This window comes from Acipenser ruthenus, chromosome 4 (assembly GCF_902713425.1).
Source record: "Acipenser ruthenus chromosome 4, fAciRut3.2 maternal haplotype, whole genome shotgun sequence".
Taxonomy (NCBI): Eukaryota; Metazoa; Chordata; class Actinopteri; order Acipenseriformes; family Acipenseridae; genus Acipenser; species Acipenser ruthenus.
This window is the reverse complement of record NC_081192.1, coordinates 77025029-77037992: the sequence shown is the minus strand read 5'-3', so window position 1 is coordinate 77037992 and position 12964 is coordinate 77025029. Positions and strand designations below refer to the sequence as shown.

Sequence of the window (12964 nt, the reverse complement as noted above, 5' to 3'; positions counted from 1 at the left end):
GATCTTTGCGGTGGAGGAACATCCCCGGACCACTGCCCATTGCTCGAAGGATTATGCCGTGGGATGGCTGAATTCGGACATGACCAGCAAAGACTGGCTGGTGGAGCTCATCGTGGTCGAGTGGTTTTTAGAATGCTTGGCTCCGGGACCGCGTCTGTGGGTGCAACGACAGGCACTCGACACCCTGGGCAGCAATGTGGAGTAGTGGTTAGGGCTCTGGACTCTTGACCGGAGGGTCGTGGGTTCAATCCCGGGTGGGGGACACTGCTGCTGTACCCTTGAGCAAGGTACTTTACCTAGATTGCTCCAGTAAAAACCCAACTGTATAAATGGGTAATTGTATGTAAAAAAATTGTGATATCTTGTAACAATTGTAAGTCGCCCTGGATAAGGACATCTGCTAAGAAATAAATAATAATAATAATAATAATAATAATAATAATAATAATAATAATAATAATAATAATAAATCAGGCGGTGCAGCTGGCAAAGCAGTACCAGGCAGCAGAACCAACGCCAGCTAAGCTGCTTGGGAAAAACAGTATTCCAGCATAACCCCAATGACTGGCCCAAGGAAGGGTGAAGGGACTGGGGGGAAGGGGGTAGCCAGGTACTTGGACGGGGTGTGGCAGCGGGAGCTCCCGGCCAGAGAACTGGGGCAGGGTGGGGTTACTGTGACAGAGACAGAATGATTCTTAGTTATAAATCTCTCTCCCGACCTGTGAGGGTGTTGTATAAAGGGAACAGAGTGCCCTGGACTGGATAGCCTGACAATTCATTCACAGGGTTAGGTGGAAGTCAAGGGCACAGCTGCGGTAAATCAAATCATCGCCCCAGAGGGAAAGCAATGTGGCAACCGCAGATTGGAGGAGAAACGGCTGCACTCGCTAACCAAGAGGGCGACTGAAGGTACAAAAAGGGGACGTGGCTAGGTGATCTGTTCCTTTGTTTATGCTTAAGAGAACGCTAAAGGACGAGCGAAATATAACCGTGAGTGTTTTGTTTGTATCGTCTAATTGTACTGTTTGTTATTTTCTAGATCATGATCCGGAGCTGTCGCTTAAGGCCAGCTTAAACCCGGACAACACTGCACCATTGTTCACAGATTCAAATTGTATTTCACCATGAGCACTACAGCACTCACTCTGGACTTGTGACCGTGTCTGTTTTTTTGTGTGTGATTAACTGTATCTATTTCGGGACTGGAACCCATTGTTTATTGAACTGTGCAATACACATTGTTGTGTATTGCCAACCCTCCATTTCTTTACTGTTGTCATCAGACTTTGGATTATAAATGAACCATCATTTCACCAGTATTTTGTTGTTTGTCATTGTCTTGAACACTGCATCACCTCTATACCCGGAAGCAGTTCCATTGAGGTCCACTAGTGCACCTGCAATAGCCAAGGAACTAGTGCAGATTATGTCGAGAGTAGGGATCCCCAAGGAGATACTGAGTGATCCTGGAACTAACTTCCTTTCGAATACATTACAGCAAGTATATAAAATGCTCAAAATACATCCCATCAGGACATCTGTTTATCATCCACAGATTTAATCAGACCTTAAAAGCAGATGCTGAGACGATTTATGAGCCAAGAGCAAAAACATTAGGCAATGCTTCTCCCCTACCTTCTTTTTGCAGTGAGAGAGGTGCCAGAGTTCAACAGGGTTCTCCCCCTTAGAGCTCTTGTACGGCCAACAGCCCCACGGCATCCTCGATCTGCTGAGAGAGGGGTGGGAAGAGCACAAAGGCTTGTCCAAAAACATAGTGCAGCATGTGCTCCTACTGGATTTGGTCGGTCATTTGGCCCAGGACAATCTCAAATCATCTCAGCACCGGCAACAGCAGCATTACAATACAAACGCACAAATTCGGACCTTTCGACTATGAGACAAAGTAATGCTCCTTCTTCCCTCGTCGGAATTGGAACTGTGTGCTAAATGGCAGGGGCCACATGTGGTGATTCGGGCTATAGCAAAGGGAAATAATGAAATTAACAGCCCAATCGCTGTAATGAATGAGAAATTTATCATGTCAATTTGTTAAAGCCCTGGCATTCAAGGGAGGCCTTATTTATAGCCCCAGTTTTTTCTGACTTGCCCGGTAGAACTAACCTTGTTGAATATGCTATTATCACTCCCCCAGGTGTCACAGTGCGAGAGAGACCTTCCCGGATCCCAGAAAGTCGACAAGGTGGCATTAGCAAAGAGGTACCGGCGATGCTCGAACTTGGGATGATTGAACCTTCCAGGAGTGAGTGGTGCAGTCCAATCGTGATATTCGCCAAAAAGGACGGCACCAACCGCTTCTGCTTTGATTTCCATAAGGTAAACACTATTGCCAAGTTCGATGCCTACCCCATGCCTCGGGTTGACGAGCTTCTCAACAGACTGGGAACGGCTAAGTTCATCTCCATTTTGGACCTGGGGAAGGGATACTGGCAGATCCCATTAACCTGCAGCTCTAGAGAGAAAACTGCATTTTCAACTCCTGACGGTCTGTTCCATTTCATAACCATGTTGTTTGGGCTACATGGTGCACCCGCTGCCTTTCAGAGATTGATGGACCAGGCCTTACACCAACATCATGAGTATTAGGCAGCGTATATTGACAATGTGGTTATTTACAGCTCCACCTGGCGAGAGCATTTGGCTAGAATTACAGCCGTACTTCAGTCTCTAAAGGGTAGCTCAGCTGACAGCCAGCTTGAGAAAATGTACGTTTGTCAAAATAGAAACTCAACATTTGGGATTTGTAATGGGAAATGGTCGGGCGAAACCCGTTGCCACCAAAGTCTAGGCTTTGATGGAGGCGGTAATCCCCAAAACCAAGGCTCAGGTGAGGTCTCTACTGGGATAGGCCAGTTATTACCGAAGATTCATCCTCGAGTATGCCACAGTGGTCAACCCCTTAGTTGACCTCATCGAAAAGAGAGCTCCAAATTTGATTAAGTGGTCAGGAGAATGTCAGGCGGCATTTGATACTATCAAGCAGAGGCTTTGCCAGGCCCCCACTCTCATTACACCAGATTTCACCGAGATTCATCCTCCACACCAACGCTTGTTGGTTTGGGTGCAGTTTTGTCCCAAACAGTATACGGAGTAGAACACCCCATCATCTACCTCAGTAAAAAGATGCTTCCCCAGGAGCGCAACTACTCTGTAGTTGAAAAGGAGTGTTTGGCCATTAAATGGGCAACTCACTCTTTACGATACTACCTGCTGGGACATTCATTCGATGTCGTCACAGACCACGCCCCACTCAAGTGGTTAAGCACAATAAAGGACAGGTTAACTCAGTGGTATCTGGCATTGCATATGATATCTGGTATCTGGTATCATATGATTCACCATGCAGGGAAAGAACACCAAAATGCAGGTTATTTTTTTTGGGAGGGGGGAGTAATGGGAAAAGTAGATTCAGCCAAGTGTTCCTTCGGCTCCAATCTGAGCGGTGGGATATGTGACAGAGACAAAATGATTCTTGGTAATAAATCTCTCTCCTGACCTGTGAGGGCGTTGTATAAAGAGAACAGAGTGCCCTGGACTGGATGGCTTGACAATTCATTCAATGGGTTAGGTGGAAGTCTGCCATCTAGAAAGGGGGCACAGCTGCGGTACATTAAGTCCTTGCTCCAGAGGGAAAGCGATGTGGCAGCCGCGGCTTGGAGGAGAAACGGCTGCACTCGCTAACCAAGGGGTGACTGAAGGTACAAAAGGTAACCTGGCTAGGTGATCTGTTCCTTTGCTTTGGTTAAGAGAATGCTAAAGGACAAGCAAAATATAATCGTGAGTGCTTTGTTTGTTTGTATCGTCTAATTGTTTGTTATTTATTAGACGGCTAACACGATCCAGAACTGTCGTTTAAGGCCTGCACAAATCCGGACAACACTGCACCATTGTACACTACGAGCACTACAGCACTCACTCTGGACATGTGACAGTGTCTGTGTTTTGTGTGTGTGTGTGTTTAACGGTGTCTATTATTTTGGGACTGCAACCCGTTGTTTATTGAACTGTGCAATACACATTGTTGTGTATTGCCAGCCCTCCATTTATTTACCGTCATTAGACTTTGGATTATAAATAAACCACCATTTCACCAGTACTTTGTTGTTTGTCATTGTGTTGAGCACTGCATCACCTCTACACCTGTGCACTGCAAACCACTTTGCCACAGTTAACCACGGGCTCCTGCGGATTCAGCCCGGGGTCTTGCGCGCCCACCCTACCATCGAGCCCCTTTGATGGCTACTGTTTTCCAACCTTCAGCTGAAGCTTCATGGTAAGAAACTAGCCCACGAGGTGTTGGTCAGGCTGGGAGGTGGGCCACACTACTCGGGATTGCCCCGCTGTGGAATGTGACCTCATCCGTCCAAGTAAGACTGTTCAGTTACCTCAGTTGCTCCAGTTCCTGTGACAGTGGATGGTACACAAACCCAAGCCTAATACAAGAAATCTTAATCTCATATAATAACGGGACAGGTACATATTAAATGCATTCATGGGCATATGCGCACTTATGCAAAGGTTGTTATAAATTTAAAAATTGGCCAGCAGGTAATGCGTGTCCAAGTGGGTTTGTGTCCTCGTTTGTCAGTGCCTGTCTTTCTGGCCCAGGACTGCGAGCAGTTCAAAGATTGGTTGGCTGCTGTGACGGCCCCGTCCTCCCTATTGGCTAAGAAAGAGTAAGTAATTTTAGAGCTCGTCCCCTTTCGCAACCCGGCATGGTTTTGCCATAGATTTAAACGCCGAAAAACGAAACGGGAACGCCGGGCCACTAAGAATGAGGGCTGGCAATGGAGGGGGTCTGAGAAGTTTCAGGTGGGGGCGACTGGTGAAGGTTCTGGGAGGGAGGCCGTGGAGCCAGCGCAGGGGTCTGGTGCTGATGCCTCCGCTCAGGACCGACCTGATCCTGAGCTGGAAGCCATGGGAGCTGATTTTTTTGCTTGCTCCAGTGACTTCCGACTCGAACAAGGGCGTAACGACGTGCTGAACAGACTCTTTGACCAAGACGCTGTGGTTAATGGTCAGGTGGTCGAGCCCAGACACGCCGCCACGTACCCTCACTTTGAAATCAATTGAGTTTAGTAATCTCTTGTACTGTGTTGAAAAATTACCCCGCTGTAGTTGCTGTAGTGCTCAAGGTGAGTACAGTTTATTCGTGATACAAAGTGCAGGATTGTCCGGATTTAGTGCTGGTTATGGGCAACAGCACCGGATCGTGTTAGCCGTCTAGTCTAACAAACAAACAAACAGTGTGTTTTAGACAGACAAGACAAAATAAACAAAACACTCACAGTTGTAATCACAAATACAGGTCCTTTCGGTTCTTAGCGTAACCATCACAAGGAACAGATCCCATCACTATGTCCCTTTTATATACCGTCAACAATGACCCCTTGGTTAACTAGCACAACTGCTCCTCCAATCCGCAGATGCCACGCCGTTAACCTTCCGGGTCAATGACTTAGTGTACTGTACCTCCGCCCCCTTTCTAAATGGCCGACTTCCGCCGAACCCTGGGAATGAAATGTCAGGCCATCCAGTCCAGGGTATTCTGTTCCCGTTACACAGCGCCCTTGCAGGTTGGGAGGGAGATCTAACACCAAGAACCATTCTTTCTCTTTCACAAGTGGAAAAGTATAAGGCATAAGGGGTTGGTAGTTCAGGTATGGTTGGCCACCATTGCTTTATAAAACAAGTTGGTCAAAAACAGTACGTATGATTCAGGCCAGAATCTAGAAATCCTGTTGCAAAGCAGTTTGAGCCATTTCAGTTTGTTCTCAAATATTTTGGATGATCTCAGTAGTTTGTGCAGTTTTGATGGCAGGTGTTTTTCTGTCCAACCCCAGCACAGTAGCTCTACTGCAGCCTTGAAGTTAAAAAGGTACAGTACCTTAAAAACTCAACCAACACGATGAACTAATCAGAGTGACAAGATCTGAAAATGTTGTCAAGGTCAAGGTCTCTCTCCATGGAGGTGCAACAGCCAAGCCTGCAAGCGATATCTCGCTGAGACTGCAGTTTTCTACAGCAGTGGTTTTCAACCTGTGGTACGGCTTGCAAGTGGTCTGGCAGTTGTTCTTTATGACAGTATGATTTCTCAACCACAATACTCCCTTAATCGCACTATTGCAATGTATCAGTCTGTTTGTACCACTGAATCACAGAGAAATGAGAAATGATGACGAGAGGTATTTGTTGTGAACTTTCAAAGTTACTGATGGGTAACCAAAGCAGCCACTCTGTGATGTTGATTGTGGTGAACGCTTGTCAAATAATTAGATGATGCCGTCACATTTTCAGCGATAACTTGCAGACAAACAAAAATGAAAAACGGTTATCATGGGGTTGATCTCTGTTTTACAACTGTCATTTAAAGATTGCATATAGTTACTGGTACACCTGGTGGTCCCTGCTGGAAACACTGGTACTGGAGATGAAGGTTGAAAAAAAAAAAAAAGCTGAGCAACCCAAAGATAAAACAGAGATAGCAGGAAAAACAGAGCTTTAATCTATTAGGTTATCTTGATAATTAGGCTCTGGGGAGGTTGGGTCTTTCTTTTCTATGCAATTAAAGGCATGCAATAAATTAACAATGCAAATATACTGTACCTATGGTTGCTACTGAAAGTCTGCTTTTGCAACATGTTCCTTTTTTCCAGTCTATGCACATCACAAGTTTTACAGTTCTCAGCTTCTGAAACTGGGAGACCTCTTGACAATGCGTAAGGAAAATCACTTAGTCCTTGTCCTCAGGAACAATGTGGCAAAGCCTGCATTTCCAGTTCACCCAGTATATGTGTATGCACCTATTACAATAATAAATAACTTCCAAGAACAACAATATAAAGCCTAAAATTAAAAAGAAAATACTATCCATTTTTGACAAATAAATCCTCCACACCAGGAATTATCAGACATTACAGACTGCTGGTTGACCTTTAACCTGGGCTCATAACTAACAAAAACAATGTGTCTGATATTAATATTAATGCTTCATTATATAGAATTTCCAAAATGTAGCTTTTTTGCTTTTGCTCAAGGTTGCACGTCTAGGAATGATTCTGCAAAGGCTGCATGATTTTTTTTATTAAAAACAGGTGTGGCCTCATAGCATTTGTCAGTGTTGCAGCACCCAAAATTCAGAAATTCAGAGTACAGTATACAATGCACTGTTGATGTGCTGATGATGTTGACATTATTAGCACAAGTTCTTGAGTGTATCAGAAACTTCTGTAGGTACTTGACTTCAATCTGGTCTAATGAAGGCTACCGTATATCAATTTCCTGAATTTCATGAAACTTTGTATAATTCTTAGAAGAAACTAATGAACAATAATTTGTGTCAGTGTAGAGTTGTTTGTATGAACTGTACAACACATTTATATATAGTTAATTTTATTGTAAGAACTGATCTGACAAGATTCTATTGAAATGCCTCAGTCAACAACCATTTCCTAGGTAAACAAAGAATATGTGAAGTAGTATCAGTCTGCATCAATTTTGCCTTTTAAAACCTTTCTTTACTGCAAGTTTACATTTTGTTTGAACAGTTTTTTTTATTGATTTTTAGTTCTAATCTCATTCAAATGGCTCAAAGTCGATTGGTCAACCCCTTGTGTCAAAGAATTGTTTATTTGTTGGAAAGTCCTTGAAACAGTCTTTAAAAGGATAATACCGTTGTTTGATGTCATCCCACATGCATGAAATTGAGGTCTCAAGTTTTACAATATAATATTGATCCCTCACCCCCTCATTGTTCTTTTGGTGTTGTACCAGGTGATAATAATAATAATAATAATAATAATAATAATAATAATAATAATAATAATAATAATAATAATAATAATTATTATTATGATGATTATTATTATTATTATTTATTTCTTAGCCAACGCCCTTATCCAGGGCGACTTACAATTGTTACAAGATATCACATTATTTTTACATACAATTACCCAGGCAGCAGAACCAGGCAGCTTAGCTGGCGTTGGTTCTGCTGCCTGGTACTGCTTTGCCAGCTGCACCGCCTGATTTATTATTATTATTATTATTATTATTATTATTATTATTATTATTTATTTCTTAGCAGATGTCCTTATCCAGGGCGACTTACAATTGTTACAAGATATCACAATTTTTTTACATACAATTACCCATTTATACAGTTGGGTTTTTACTGGAGCAATCTAGGTAAAGTACCTTGCTCAAGGGTACAGCAGCAGTGTCCCCCACCTGGGATTGAACCCATGACCCTGCAGTCAAGAGTCCAAAGCCCTAACAACTACTCCGCACTGCTGCCCACAGGTGATAAACCCTTGTCGAAATTACAATGCATTACTTTGGCTTCTACAACCTTGCTGGCCAGACACCTGATCCTCCTCAATCGGAAGCAAGCTGCCCCACCCTCCTTTGTTTTGCAATTTTAGATTTACACTTTGTGGATTTAAACTTTCTACTGCATGGGAGGGTCTCTTTTCTTATGTGGATCAGCTCAGATTATCTCCCCTCCTTTGATATTCACTTGTTGCTCAAGTGGAGCTCATCTCACATTTCCACTTGACCCCTTTGTCTATCCTCCATATAAATGGACGTCTTTCTCTTTCCCTGTCAATCTGCAAGTCTTTATTCTTATTAATATTGTATTTATTGCTGCTGTTATTATTTGTGTGTATGAGGTATTTTTTAATCATTCATTTTTGTTCTGTTGTATTTTGTATTTAACTGAAGATTAAATAAACACACCTTATATGATACAAATGTAATTTATTGTACAGCAATACCTATAGGTTTGAAAGGAGGTATAACTGCAGTGTACAAAATATCAAATGAAGGTTTTTTTTCATGTACACAAAAGGTTTAAATGATTAAAAAATCTGCTATTTCAAGAACTTGTATTTCTAAACAGAGATCTAAGTTCCACTTTAGACGTCCAATTCTATTTTTATTTAACTGAAGATAGATAGATAGATAGATAGATAGATGTGATTAGATTTAAGGCCACGATACACTATGCAATTTGGGTGCAATCCGGTCGCATGCAATCAGTTGCGGCTGATCACTCCGGGTGCAATAGGTTGCGATTGGATGCGATGCACTAGCTATATATATATATATATATATATATATATATATATATATATATATATATATATATATATACTGTATATATGAGAGAGAGAGAGAGTTTGGAATTCATTGTTATTTTTGCATAAATTTCATCATCCAGAGCACTCGTACTTTCCCAAACTGGAATAACTTTGGCACCTTTCACTCCTTTCCCATGACTCTGAATCTTTCCAAATGTATGCCTGCTTTTTTTTCAAACCTTGTAGTGCAACAGAAAGTTAATACACTTTGACACTCCCATACTAAATGTGAAAATCTCTTACATCCTTTGAAATAATTTGGTACAGGAGACCAGGCAGGCTAGTGAATTAGTCAACATATTGTTTTCCTTTAAAAACTTGGAGTCGTATTAATATATCATACTCAGTATATTAAGCTAATTTAGCTATGTTATATATAAAATTAATGAAGCACATATAATTCCCAAATAGCAATTTTACGTGCGGTTGTTGCGTTTTCTTTCTATGTCTTTCTCTTGCAGAATAAAAAGAAATCTTGAAATAGTTTACTGGTCTTATTCAAATCAGTTATAAAGCGAAACGTGTAAATTTTGTCTTAACAATTTTAATCACTGATATTGCTGTACAATAAATTACATTTGTGTCAATATTAACTATAGCCCATTTTTAATAAACACATAGGCCCATATTGTGTTTTTTGCACAGTGAGAAATGGGTGGGATATTCCACAGACTATATAATAAATATCTGTATTTATTTTTCCCCCCCAATTTAGAAATTCAGCACAGATGTTCTGGGGGTGTGGGAGCATTCACGTCACAAGCCTAAAGCCAGAATCGCTTTTACGCCGACCAATCTAGAGCAGAGGTGGGCGGGCTACCGATCCCAGAGAACAGAGATCAGCTCTGTTTTTTATCCACTCTGAATGTGCTCGGTTTGTGGCCAGTAGGGTTCGCTGATGAGGAGAATGAGTCCCAGTTGGTTTCCCCATCACACATCCCGGGAGTGTCAGAGCCAATGCGACGCCCCCTTCGGAGTCCCCAGCAAAGTTCAGCCTCTTTGCACAGCCCGACGCGAACTGGTGCCGTCCAAGCTGTGTGACTCATCCTGCACTCCCAGAGGCAGTGCTTTAACTGAAAGGGCCACTTGGGGGGCCCCCTATATAGTATCTTTTGAATAACATTCACACTGTGTGTTTATCAGGTGTATTTGTGTAGCCAGCTAAGCACACCTTTGGAAATTTAAATTACAAGGTTGATCTTATTGATCTGTTATTTTTTTAATTGCTGTGCTACAATGCACTTAATTACAGTTATTCGTCTTTATTATGTTTAAAGCAAGGTAATATGCCTAGTAATGCTATTCTCATTGAATGAATCTGCACTTCATTATTATACAATTGAATGTTCTCTAAATAAACCCTGTGTTTGTTTTTACAACTCAATCTCGCCTCTATTGTTTCTTCTTCACTCGCATAACTTCAGGTTACATTTACAAAGAGAATCACAGGGGATACCAATCTAGCAGCTGACAATATCAGCCTCTGCCTGTATAATTTGGTATCACTTAAATATTTCAGACAGTGGGGCTCCTGTAAGTGTGAAATTCAGACACTGTCTATCTCTGTCCCATTAACACATAGAAATTATACCAAATTAGCCATCTGATAGAATCATATTCTCTGTATACCCTGTGATTCTTATTATAAATACACACAATATCAATCAAACCATGTGTATGTGTTAAAAGGGACACAGATCAACCGAGTGTGTGAATTTTACACTTCTAGGAGCACCGCTGTCTGAAATATTTAGGGGACACCAAATTATACAGGCAAAGACTGATATTGTCAGCTGCCTAGTTTGGTATCCACTGCGATTCTCTTTGTAAATGTAACCCGAAGTTATTAATTAATTTATTCATTCTTTAACCAGGAAAAAAAAAATAATAATTTAAACCGAGACCTCTTTTACAAGTGTCCTGGCAAGATGACACTCAGCAGACAGACAGCAGAAATATGCGGGTGAAGAAGTACATAAATACACCAAATAAGAATGAATCCATGTGTATGTTATTGGAAAAAGGTAAGCATGCAGTGCAGATGTTATTTAGACGGCGCTATATTGCCAGTAGAATATCCCTCCCAGTTCTCACCTGTGCAAACAAAACTATACACGGTGTATTTATTAAAAATTGGTTATTAATATTAACACGAATTTAATGTATTGGACTGCAATATCGCCGATTAAAAAGTATGTTTTTAATTGTTAGACAAAATATACTACATTTCAAGATTTCTTTTTTGTTCTGCAAGTTAAATGAAAACAAAAACAGAAACAAAAAAAACACGCCCAACAAAAGTGTGTTCCCGACAGAAGGCGCTCAGCACGACAACCACTAATTCCAATGAGCTGATCAGAGATGACTCCCAGTGCACATGCGCATTTAGGACAGCGGATACATACTTCTGGCATATAAATTGAGTACGACACCTGTAGTGTTAATTAAACACAAATAAAAAGAACAACACATCAAAGACGACATCTATTCAATTTCCACTTTAGACGTCTAAGAAACAATGAACCACTACAGGACAAAGCCAACCTACACGTTAAATGAAACGGCTACCTGTAGCATCTGTGTTGATTGAAAACGATAGGTGTTACGTCGTTTCAATCTTTTTTTTTTTTTAATATGTATATTTTCGAAAGAGTAGTTAAACCGCGATCTGGTCTGGTGTGAAAGTTAATCTCCCCTATTATTAAAAATATTATTTAAAAAAAAAAAAAATGTAGACCCTTATCACTAGTTTGCAGAATCGACAACAGCTGTGTCAGCAACTTGAAGTTCCATCAACCCATGTCAAGAAGATGCAGAATTCATCTGCACGCTTTTCTACCATTTTAAATCTTTACTATAAACAATAGATAAATGAATATAAATTAACGAATGTAATAAAGCGAGGTAACATACCTTGGTGTGTATCATCAGCCCATTCCTTGTTCTAGCCCTTTGAACTGTACACTGAATGTTGTTCAAGTTCAACCCTTCTCTGTGCAGACTGCGAACTCATGTGACGTCATTTCTGGGAAATGGAAACTCCAGCCATTAGCTTTGACTCGAGGTTCACGTTCAGAATTATGGGTTATACACAGCTACCAGTAATTCACACTATGTTGACTATAAATTGAATGTGCGGCTCAATTAGCTAAGATATAGGCAGCAAACATTGCGGAATTTCTTGTGTTTATCAGTTTCATTTCTGATGCAAAAAAAATGTATTCTAGAGGGCGGGTCAGTTTCTGTTTTCAATTTATCACGTGTAGCAAAATAACAAAAGTTTGATGACGCGGAGCTAGCTCCAAGATGTTGAATCGTTCAGTGTATATAACTGGACTGTATCTTACCATTTTTCACCTCATATTATTTTGATTCAAAATAAATACGCAACTGCAATAAAAAATACTCCCTGCTATTTTGATCACAACCCGCACTGCATCAGTAAACAAACCGTGTTGACTGATGAGAGAGAGAGAGAGAGAGAGAGAGAGAGAGAGAGAGAACACGTCTCTTAAACATCTTGATTGTTAAGTCATTTGCATGGGGAAAACATTTTACAGTTTTTATTGTACTTTTAAATTGTTTTGTGTACATGTTGCTTAACACAACACGAGATACATGTATAAAGACAAGGGGTCTCGTTTTCTATGGGTGTTTACAATTTCTGTTAAAATGTTTATTTCAGGTACTGTGCCTTTAAGATGTATGTTTAGATTACACTTAAAAAATTGATATGAGACATTATTGGCAGATTTTTTAAACTCCTGTGCAAAATGTGATGAAAAACAACATGCTATTTGACA

At 40.9% G+C, this 12964-nt stretch overlaps 1 protein-coding gene across 1 annotated transcript in view; it reads right to left on the bottom strand.

Moving 5' to 3' along the window:
- Positions 1 to 12501, bottom strand: part of LOC117400395 (TPR and ankyrin repeat-containing protein 1-like) — a 45567-nt gene extending 33066 nt beyond the window's left edge. The window contains exon 1 of the mRNA XM_034000291.3: positions 12075 to 12501. The gene's annotated coding sequence lies outside the window, so the exon portion shown is untranslated. The remainder of the gene's footprint in view (positions 1 to 12074) is intronic.
- Positions 12502 to 12964: the final 463 nt, after the last annotated feature.